The sequence below is a fragment of the Schistocerca americana genome, chromosome 2, assembly GCF_021461395.2.
Source record: "Schistocerca americana isolate TAMUIC-IGC-003095 chromosome 2, iqSchAmer2.1, whole genome shotgun sequence".
NCBI classification, from domain to species: Eukaryota; Metazoa; Arthropoda; class Insecta; order Orthoptera; family Acrididae; genus Schistocerca; species Schistocerca americana.
In genome coordinates, this window is record NC_060120.1 from 1,039,168,233 (window position 1) to 1,039,180,474 (window position 12,242).

General features: G+C 43.8%; 1 pseudogene; it reads right to left on the reverse strand.

Annotated features, from left to right (window-relative positions):
* Window positions 1–8,832: 8,832 nt before the first annotated feature.
* Window positions 8,833–9,300, reverse strand: LOC124593711 (annotated as a pseudogene).
* Window positions 9,301–12,242: the final 2,942 nt, after the last annotated feature.

Consider the following 12,242-nt stretch of genomic DNA (forward strand, 5'->3'; position numbering starts at 1 on the left):
GGTAAAGTTGCGGTTACGAACATCACGAAACGAATGAAAGAAGTAGAGAGTCGGATAGCAAAACTAAAGCGAAACGGGCACACGAGCACTGCGCGTTCGGATACCAATGATGGAGTACACAGAATTGTGTCTCCTAGGAAAGGCCCGCCGTGCTCTAGCCCAATGACAGAGTGCGGAACTAACAATGCACACGCAGAAACAGCGAGTAATAGCTCCAATAATTGCAGCCCACTTAGAAGAGTGAATGCTGAATGCCACTTCCACTGTGATACAGAGGTAGCACATCACAGTTATCAGCAAGATAGATCAGGACACTCAGCAGACGTGCAGGTATCGGAAACGAGTGACAACACCAGTACGAGGATCGGACAGGATTTTGGTCAGAATCACTTCCTGTCGATACTAAAATTCCAGAAATTCAAAGATAGTGGAGGGTCGATGCATCCGAAGAGCTGGGTGATGCAGTTTACAAATTCATTACCGTCGTCATGGCCAACCCAGGCAAAATTAGAATTCATGTGGGGACACATCGAAGGCCAAGCCGCGGAAAAGATGCGGGGTGTGGCAGCGAAATGTCGGACTTATCAGGAATTTGTTGGTGCATTCCTGCGGATCTACTGGTCAAAGGAAACGCAAGACAGGATTAAAGAGGAAAGAATATTTTGTCCTGAACTGAAAGTGTCCGGGCATAGAAGCGCAACCAATTTTTTTGATTATTTACTCAAGGAGAATCAGTTTTTAGATAGTCCATATAGCAACGGAGAAATCATTAAATTTTGATTTTCCAAATTGCCAGTTAGGTATCAACAGACACTAGTCGGAAAGTGTGGATCTGACATAGAAGCATTCAAGAGTCTATTGCGCGAACTCGATGTAGTCTTCGATAAACAAGACGCAAAGAACAGGAAGAAGGCGCAAAATAACAAATACCACGGGCCACCAAGGGAAGACGACAACAGATCGCATAATCGCACTGGTCAGTTAGGAAACCAGGGTTACGGAAATCAAGGTTACACTATTCAAGGTTATGGAAACCGGAGACACGGAAACCAGAACGTCAGGGAACAGGGTCAATCTAGACAAGGAGTCTGAGACAGGAGGAATAGCGAACGGCAAAGCGACCGTAATTGGAGAGAGAAGATTCGAGAAGAATTTAGTGTTAAATACACCTCAAACACTTGCGTATTCTGACCGCGATGCAGGAGCCCGTTTGCGCATTGTGGTCGTTCGCAAGGCTGTACCTGTTTGTCACGTCGTGTTACACTGCTAATGGGAGCTATCTCAAGGTTTTCCACGGCACGACCACATGACTCCTGATGTTCAATGATATCTAACATTTGTTTCAAAATAGGATCAGAATGTTTGAGCATTTGTCCACGAAGCCTACTGTCTGGCTACTGGCCGGCACACTGTACAAAACTGCATCACGAATCATTGCGTCACTACTGTATTGTCGACATCTACATTGGAAACGACACGTTGAAATCCTGGTGTATCGGTTCTGGCTTTCTCCGGAACCGAAAGATTTTGTAATGACCTGCAGTAAACTGTACTTGATCCTCGTAATACTTAGTGGGAGCGGAAACTGAATCTGCAGAAACCAGCAACTCCGGCGTACTAGTCGGGAAGAACTTGTGAACGAGGCGATAAACTCCTGTGCCGGATGTTTACAAGATAGAAGAAAGTTTTACAGTACCTTGCACTTGATATGTAGCACAATGAGCGTTGAACTGAGCATAGCACTCGTTTCATTCATCTTGTTGTTCATCGAAAGCTCGGTACAGTGGGGTGTGTATGGAGGCAGTGCCATGGGTGGCGGAGTTGAGGCAGCAGCGGCTTGGGCGTCAATGTGCTGCTGGACTACCGTCATCTAATGTGACATTTGGTGGCTCTAAAACTGAATAAACTGCATTAGATCAAAGCCAACAACAGCCCGAGGCACAGCGACAAGTGGTGTAGGAGGCAGGTTAGAGTCCATTTTAATGAGAGGAGAGTCCTAACAAATCATAAGTAGAAGGAAGGAAAAAGAAAGAACACAGCGCCTAGAATCGCTCGGCCACAGCGGCCGGCTATTACAGTTTGGATTACTGTAAAAAAATACATTGAAAAGCAAATGTTGAATGAAATACATGCAGTAGCACTATACTGGGATGCATGGTATCGCAACAAAGTTGCTAGTGGAAAAGCACAACCACTTCTAACAAATTTGCACTTGCTACTGGATAGGTCTGTAGCTGCCTAAAGATTAGATCTCAAATAACAAAGTGCTGCCGTCTCGCAGAAATATTCAAAGTAAATAAGTTGGGAATACAGTACCCCAACATCGTATTCCAGAGTTAATGTTTGAAGTTTTAAGTGCCTCACTAAAAGCAGGTGCAGTAGGCCCAAAGTGTGGAGAGTGGGAGGAGCTCGTAACAAGAGCCAGGCGTTGGCAGCGCTTTGTCCTCGTGTAGCAGCAGCACCACCAGCAGCAGCCGCAGAAGAAGGCGTGGGGCGTGGCGACCACAGCTGTGCTGGCGGAGGGCCAGCGGGAAAACATAAACAAAGCCGTGAGTCGTAGCGGGGCGGGCGGCGGCCGGTGTCGGGTTCACGGGTCGGTGTCGCCGCGGCGCGTTTTTATCGGCACCAGCTGCGCCCCCCCTGGTATTTGGAAGGTGCCGACGGATAGGCGAGCGTCTGTGGGACGCCGAACGTGCACCTGTCGTCCTTCTTCCCGTCTAAACCTGTCAGCGGCTGTGGAGGCTGTAACACTTGAAACGAATGAAAAAGAAAACTAAGGGACTGTCAGATGACGATGTGTCTGTTTTTCGGGATGGTAAGAGCACCAGAGAGGCGTTTCTGACGTTCCATTTGATAATGGAAGCAAGACTGGAGAAAAAATCTGCAAACGTTCATTGGATATTTCGAGTTACAAAACGCGTTCGACAGTGTAAGATGGCGCGATGTGTTTGAAATCCACAGCAACACAGAAGAAAGCTATACGAAAATACGGGTAATATACAATGATCAGCCAGAACATTATCACCACGGACCTGCTATCAACAAGTGCAGGCGATAGCAGCGTCACCTGGCGAGGAATGTCTGCCAGTCAGACACTCTCACGGCGCATGTAGTATCAGGGAGCGTGCTATCCGTGTATAGAATGGGGGAGTTTGACCGAGGACAGATTGTGGTGGCCAGAGCTCGACACAAGCATTTCGAAAACTGCGCGACCTGCCGGATGTCCGAGGAATGCTGTGGTGAATGTCATTTGTCGAAACCAGGGTGAAACCACCAGTAAACTGTGGCGGAACTAAGGAAGGTGAAAAAAAGGTTCAAATGGCTCTGAGCGCTATGCGACTTAACTTCTGAGGTCATCAGTCGCCTAGAACTTAGAACTAATTAAACCTAACTAACCTAAGGACATCACACACATCCATTCCCGAGGCAGGATTCGAACCTGCGACCGTAGCGGTCGCTCGGTTCCAGACTGTAGCGCCTAGAACCGCACGGCCACTCCGGCCGGCTCAGGAAGGTGACAGAGTTGTTCGGGGAACACATTGGCGGATTCCAGTTTATGTGCTGGCCCCCCGAACTCGCCAGATCTGAAGGCGATCGGACACATCCGGGATGTGATTGAACGTGGCTCAGAGCTCATCGCCCCCATCCCTGGCGTTTACTCGAATAAAGTGACTTGTGTGTGCAAATGTGTGCGTCAATTCTCTGCAGCGACCTTGATATGGCGCGCGCCGCTATCCTGTGATCTTATTTAGAACGCGCGCTACAATCGATTATAGTTCGCTGTTCTGGTGCGGGTGGTGCTCCGGTGGTGATTTGCTATTTCGTCGCTGGCGTGTGTTTGCGGTGGCCGGCGGAAAACGAGAGGGTAGTCGGGTTGGGGTTGGGTTGTTTCGGGAAGGAGACCAGACAGCGTGGTCATCGGTCTCATCGGATTTGGGAAGGACGAAGAAGGAAGTCGGCTGTGCCCTTTGAAAGGAACCATCCCGGCACTGGCCTGAAGCGATTTAGGGAAATCACGGAAAACCTAAATCAGGATGGCCGGAGAGGGCAGTCGGTTTTCGGGTACTGCACGGAAGGTGAAGTTCGCTCTGCCTGACCCGCTGGTGAGTAGCGCTAAGGTTGTTGTGCCTCGGAATGTGAGCAGAGTGGTCTGGGGCGAAGGCGACTCGCCGCTGTGCTGGCCATGCGGTGGTGATTAATTGGAGTCGGCGTACTTGTTCTGCCTGCCTGTCTGATGTGGAGGTCCGGTGTGGTCCTGTGATACTCTGGCCCGTAGACAACTAGTTGCTGAATTGTGGGCTCGGTTGGCTCGTTAGATTTTCCGCTGGAAGCTCCAGCAGCGGTTTCTGAACTTCATTCTGATGTGGGACGGCGTTGTTGGAAGTTTTTGCTGTGTGTGTGTGTGTGGCACGTTACGATATTTGTTGGTACTAATTTATTTGCTCAACTGGAGTATCTTTTGGTTATCCCGCTGAGTGGGTCGTTGCCCACCCGGTCTGCTCAGCGTTATCTTTGGTGGTGCCTGTTTGTTCCTTTTTGAAGGAATTCACGTAGGTAGTTCGTGTTACCTACCTGGAGTTGGGTTCATGTATGGTATATTTGGCATTTGATGTGTTAGGTAAAGTCTGCCTAAGAAAGGCGGTTGTGGACAATATATGCATAGTGAATTACTGCTGCTTGCTATGTAGTCTTCTGGGACCTGAACAAGACGATCTCGTCATTTTGGATTGTGTTATTATTAACTTGGTGGAATAGTCGGGTTTGGTGTCGTTAAGGCACTTCTAAGACTGTGGTTTGACTATTCATGTGCGGTTGGCTTTTATTGTTTTATTTTAAGAAGCGAGAATTGTTTATTAAAATTTGTGTGTGTTGGCTTCCGGCACTTGTTAGGAGCACCCGAGTTAACGGCGCTGTGGTTACCATGTGCTGTCGGGATGCTATATTGTTGTTTGATTTTTGAATTTTATGTTGATATTATCTGTCGTGTGTTACAGAACATAAACAAGGTGCGTAAGTGATGGGCAGTTGTGGGAGCTATGTCGGGGAGCTCTCAGCGGTTTATTTCGGGGGCCGTTTCTAGTGGGAAGGCTCTGAAGTGTTGAGAGCTCGCTCGTCTGTGATTGCGTTGGGAGTTGCCCTCGCCCTTTGGTTGTATCAAATTATTATTTAGTTATTATATTTATTGGTTGTGTGTTGCGCTTCTTTGATTTCATGGTGCCAAGTGCCATTATCTTTCTCAAGGCTTTTTTATATAAATGATTTTAAATTGTAATGCCAAGTTAACTTATTATTGGATCTTGGTCTGTGGAATAAAATATTTTAAAGCACCATTGTAATTTGTTCTTGCAGAAGAAATTTCTCTTATTTTATGGTGACAAGTTGCCATTATTATTATTTTTTTTTAGTTTATTACTGCTCTTAATGTTAACTTATTATGGGATTTTGTCTCTTGGGTAAACTCTAAAAGCACTATTGTAAAAGGTTCTTTGATTCTATGGTGGCAAGTCGCCGTTATTGTTTTCTAAAGCTCATTATTTTAACCATTTGTTAAGTTCTGTAAGTTATATGAATTTTTTGTTATTTAAAAGAGTTTAGCATTGGCAATTTAGTAAATTGTGTACAGAGTCTACCGTTTGGGTATTATTGGGTGGAAATCCTTGGATAGTTGTCCTATAAGAACACACATTCCAGACCTACGAAGGCCTCACTGCTTCCATGCCACGACGCATCGCCGCTGTTATCTGTGCCAAAGGTGAACATACTGGCTAGTAGCCAGGTGGTCGTAACGTTATGGATGATCATTGTACACTGTATACGGGAACCAAGAGGGAGTAATAAGAATGGAAAATCAAACGTATTCTGCTGCAGTCTTTTGCCCCTACTGTTCAATCAATACATCGAAGAAAGAAGAACAAAAATATAAAAAAAACGTTGAAGAGTGACATTAAAATTAAGGATGTAAGGATATCAATCATAAGATACGCTGATGACAATGCTATCCTCATTGAAAGTGAGGAAGAATTACAGGACCTCTTCAGGGAAATGTATGGTCCAATAACTACACTCTGTAGTCTGAGAATACATCGAAGAAAAACAAAAGTAATGAGGAATAGCAGAAAGAGTATTACTGATAAACTTAACATCAATTTTCGCGACCACGAAGTAGTCCGAGTGAAGGAATTTTGTCTCCTTGGAAGCAAAACAAGAAATTACGGAAAATACAAAGAGGACAAAGATAGTAGACTAATACAGACAAAGAGGGCATTCCTAGCCAAATCAAACATCAGCCTTAATTTGGAATACAGCATTTTATGGAAGTGATTTATGAACTGTGGGAAAAACCGGAACATAGTAGAATTGTTGCGTTTGAGGCGTGATGCTACAGGTGGATGACATACGGCGGACTGATAAGAGAACGAAAGGGCGGGTTCTCTGTGGAATCGACGAAGAAAGGAACATCATTTTCAACAGTTAAATCCGCAACACCACCATAATTATCATCAATATTTTTTGAGATTGTGTCCTCTGTTTCTCTTTCTTTAAATATTTTGCTCAGAAATTGCAACTGAGATGCATAAATGTAGGCTTTTCTTTTGACGCCCCTGCTCCCGATTTCTCCTTAGTTTTGCTAATTGATTTTCGGTACGAGTCTCTCGCTTGCGTCCACTTCTTCAGAACGTGTTTACCTGAAAAAAATTTATTTCATTAATCACAAGATCTGTCAATCTCCCGTTCGTGGTTTTATGTATCAACTTGCGTTACAATATTTTAAATTATTTTAATCTAGTGCTTTTTCTTTTCTATTTTAGGTATTTGGCAGGTGGTTGCACTTTCTCAGATTTGCATTACACGTATCTCCTGGAGATTTCGACTATAAGCAAGATCGTCAGAGAGGTTTGTTGTGCAAGGTGGACGGTTTTACGACTGGAATGCATTCCTGAGCCAGATAAGAAGAAATGGGAATCAGTTGCCCAAAAATTTGAAACTGTCGCCAATTTCCCGAAGTGCTTCGGCGCCGTTGATGGGAAACATAAAAGGATCGTCCACCCTCTCAACTCGATGCATATCAACTATAAAGGTTATTCGTCTATAGTTATGATGGCAATAGCTGACGCAGAACACCGATTTGTTTACGCTAATGTTGGAGCATATGGGAAGGACTGCGACTCTAACATTTTTCAAAACTGTCAACTGTGGAGAACTATCATTAACAGCACCATAGACCTATCTGAGGACAAGTGTCTTCCAGGCACAAATAACCCAAAATTCCTTACTACCTCATTGTAGATAATATTTTTGGATTATATAAGCACCTCCTCAAACAGTACAATGGAAATAGTTTGACGTTAGAGAAAAGGATCTACAACTATCATGTGTGCAGAGCTCGCAGGTACGTGGAACGCACTTTTGAAATACTTAGCAAGAAATGGAGGATCTTCCATCGCGCAATTAACTTGGATCTTGACTATGCTACCGACACAGTGAAAGCTTTTGTAGTTCTGCACAATTTCGTACGAGACCGAGATGGTTTTCAAATGGAAAACACGTTGTCCATCTCGGGTTTTGAAGATGTCCCCTCGTGAGAAATGAGGAGAAATCAGGCAACTGAGTTGGCAAAACATGTAAGAGAAGTGTTGAAAGGTTACTTCATTACTGAAGCCGGTTCAGTGAGTTGTCAATTTTCTAAAATCTGATTTACCTTAATACTTATGACAAAAATGGTGTACTGCATTATAGTCTGATATGCATTTTAAATAAATGTCACTGGTTATTTTCTTAATTTTCAAACCATTTCCTTTTAAACGTTCTGAGATTCGCCATGAGTTTACCAAATGCCATAATGTACTACGTGTCTTATTCGACAAAACTGAATTCATTACTTACCCAGTTCTATACTTTTAGAGACTTCAGATTCATCAAAATTGTTAAAAATTTCAACACAAACATCTTTCCATGCTTCCCGCGTCTTATATTTACCCTTATATTTATCACAAGTTTTGTCCCACAGCACTGGTTTAGATTGCACTGCAGAAATCAGCCGATCCACATCAACATCTGGTAAATCGCTCATTTTATCAGAAAAACTGGGACAACAACTGTAAAAAATGATAATAAGAGATAATTTTTAAAGACATCCACTCGCTATCAAGTTAAAACAGAAACTGAACCGTGAGTGTGTGAACGCCTTGATTGCTTTCTGTTCCTTGGACGCGAGTTCTAACCTTACAGAAACCTGATGAAACCTATTCGGGTGCAGGGAGTATTCGGTGCTATACTGTTTCTATTAGGTACCGAATAGAAACCGAAACACCATTTCACACTTATCGGTAGCGACTGAAAAAGAACCCAAAACGAACCGGACCGAATGGAACCGCATAAGTGTGAAACAGGCCTTAAGCAGCCAATTGTTGAGGGACCTACAGTATAATATAGATTCCGAACCACGATGCAACAAACACTGTCAGAAGTGAAACAAGTAGTGAGTGACAGATAAAAATACCTAGGACTGACCCGGGATCGAACCCGAGACCCTTCCATTTGTAGTCTGGCACTTAACCACTTTTTTTTACAATAAATATTTTATTTTGACAACTTTCAGAAACAACTGTTTCGTAATTATTCAAATTTAAATAATGTATTCATTACAAAACATGCATCTGGACGGAGATATTGGATAATGAATCAGATGCACATTATAACAAACAACAACAGTTCAAATAATATAACAGATATGTTATATGATTCTTTCCAATAAATGCAGCTTCATATTCGCGTATCATTTCGCGGGTTAGGAACCTCATGATTTGAGAAGAAGAACCGGTTTCCATACCTTCAGTCACTGTGCGTTTTGTACGCAAATATCGAAGTTGGAGGAAGAGTCAACACCCTTCTTAAAGCATCTCTGAGCTGACCTGTTGTAACTGCATCAGAAGCAGTTTTATTCCAAATGGCGATATTATCTTTCTCAAATCTGATGGAACACAGCACCACATATTTCTTCTCCAACCATAAATGCTCTCCCAGCATGTCAAGTACTAGGCTCTCACAACAACGTGAAACAGTTACTTGCCTCAGTTTCACAACCCACTTTCCATAACCCCGATTTACTTCAGCCTCCTGTATCGATATTATGCCCATTTTAAATAAATAAATGTCACTTTGACTAGGTAGTTGTGAGGGTCTTATTACGTGTGGATGTAATGTCCAGAATTAATTAACTGTAGCAGATTTCGCCATAAGTTTTGAATTTTGATTATAATTTTGCGCTGATGCTTGTTTACCTGCTGTGCGGTGACAATACCACAGTCAGCATTCATATTAAAATTCATATTCTTCATCTGTAACTGGTAAACAAGCTATGTCTTTTTCCGCTCTTAGTATGTCTCTCCTAATCAACTCCACCTTCGGTGTAATTTTTCAGTGATTCAGTTTTAATTGACATATTTCCAGAGACGTCTGACAGAATTAAAATATTTCACACTTTGAATAATAAATTCCAGTTGCTTCGTAGACTAGTAATAATGTTGGCAATATGTTAACGCGCATCAAGCATTAATTTTCAGAGTCTGTTCTTCCAGTTTTACTGTTGTACCTGGTAGTACATTATTCTTTACTTAAGAAGAGGTCACAAAACGCGAGAAGACCGTTGCCTGTTGGCTGTGTATTCCTTAACTCATATTCTCTATAAATGGAAACAAAACATTTTAAAAAAGGCAAACAAACAAACAACCAAAAAATAGAGTACACCACAGACCAACGGAGTCAGACTGGTGCAATACGAAATATATGCAGTTTCGTACTTCACGGGAAGTTCTCCTGTAATCATGACCGCGGAAGCCTCGGACTTCTCGTCTTACAACAGGTGTTTCTACCGAAACATGTTGTATGCAGGGTATTTCACAATTGGGAGTGTTGCATGCCAACCTTGATTAAAGCAGTAAAATGGGTAAAATTTTCAAAGTCCCACAGCGACGCTATCTCGCTACATTACGGTAATGTCGATACGAGACGGCCGCAATGAAAACATTTCGCCACCGAGACTGGGGCAGGGCAAAACAGAGCATCGGCGCTTCTGGCAAGCCATGCAGCAGACTTCATCAAAAGTAGTGGGTCAGAGAAACCAGTCACCTCACCTACGTTATGTGACGAAAGGAAGGCTAAGATGAATCCAACAAACGATACCAATGGCTTTTACAAACCAGTTCTTCATTATAACAAACTTGTTAAGCAAGCATGGCAGAAGGAAAACCGCTGATACCTTCGTAATAGCAAGCCCTGCGCAGTCATGACGAATTATGTTACGTAAGCATTAGTCGCAACCTTGTTCCGTAAATACCCCAGCAGCTTAACTCGTAAGGCAGTCGGTCAGGCGGTTCGTTGGCGTGTATGACGTTTGTTTTCGATTCCCTGACTGCAGCGAACTGACGTCTGGCACAAGGCTGCATGCTACAGACAACAACAGCCGCTCCTGAGAGAGATGGCAACCCCCTATAATCACCAGTCGCAGAGTTATACACCACAGTCTGCCTTTGTCGCAGAGGGGAGGATCTGGAAGTGATTCCTTCCTACCAGAATTAGGACTCCAGCGTACCTGACATTCCGGCGGACTGAATAGGGCCCATCTGGACGGCAGATCAATATTGTCACGTAGAAAAACGTGTAATTAGATGAATGACGAACACTAACTTCACGTAGCGAAGGTTTATTCAGTACTTGCACAAACAAGAGCACGGAGCGAGCTGCCTCTGGCCAGAGCACATACGGTATATACACAGTTACAGAACATTCCAGTACAATGATTCTTGACATATGTGGATACTTCTAGAATGTACTCGAGCCAAATGTAGAAATTGAAATTTTACAGTTCAGGTGAGTTTTTAACTCACAACCCTCCATGCAACAGACTAGTATTATAACCACTACACCACGGTTCGCCCTGTTGTCGTCTTACAGCTTCCTTTGCCGCTACGCTCTTCGTCACCTTTCCGCTTGTTGCCTGTCGCTGGAGCTTCGAATTTACCCTGGATTGCAAGAGCCTTATAGGGCTTCATTCTCTGATCTTTCGTCGTCTTGTATATGGGGTCGAAGTCTTCAACTTCATATCAGACAACTGTCTTACAACCTTACAAGGTTCAAAGTAGAACCTGAGGAACTTCTCAGAGAGACCAACTTTCCGATCAGGAGTGAAGATCCAGACGAGGTCACCAAGCTGGTAGACATCAGGTCGGTGGCTCGCGTCATACCTTCGGCGATCGTTTTCTTGAGCCTGCAGCGTGCGGAGTCGAGCTAACTGCCGAGCTTCCTCAGCTCTGGTTAACACCTGGCCGATGTAGTCGTCGTCCACGTCATCAGGATGTAACGGAAACATAGTGTCCATCGTCGTCGTCACCTCACGCCCATGCACCAGGAAAAATGGCGTAAATCTTGTGGTGTCTTGTTTGGCGGTGTTGTACGCAAACATCACGAAAGGTAGCACCTCATCCCAGTTGATCTCCTCAACATTCACGAACATTGATAGTATGTCGGCCAAGGTATTATTAAAGCGTTCGGTAAGCCCGTTAGTTTGTAAAGTCGTCGTGTGATGAGTAATGTTGCACCGACGGTTTATCTCTGTCACAAGATTCGATTGAAAAAATTTCCCTCGATCCGTAATTAACGACCTTGGGGCACCATGTTTTAATACAATGTCTTCCACGATGAATTTGGCTACCTCGGATGCTTCGGCTTTTTTCACGGCTTTTGTAATGGCACAGCGTGTCAGATAATCAGTGCAAACAATAATCCATCTATTGCCACTATCAGACGTTGGAAATCGCCCGAGGAGGTCAACCCCAACACGCTGGAAAAGGGTTTCGGCTGGTGGAATTGGTATGAGTCGGCCAGTTGGTTTCTGAGGAACTGCCTTTCTCCTCTCGCACTCTCGACAGTGCGACACATAGTGACGGACACTCCTAAATAAACCTGGCCAGAAAAATCTCTTGCGGATCATATCGTATGTCTTAAGAAGTCATAAATGTCCGGCCTCAGGTGTGTCATGGAATTTTTCTAGAACATCTAAGCGCATGTGTTTGGGAATCACTGGTAGCCACGTCTTTCCAAACGGATCAAAGTTTTTCTTGCAAAGTAATCCATTAACTACCATAACTTGGCATTTCACATCCTCTGACCGATTTAAGACAAGCATAATTTAAGATACCTTGGCGTCCTTCTTCTGCCTCCGACAGATTGCGGTCTGTTGAATA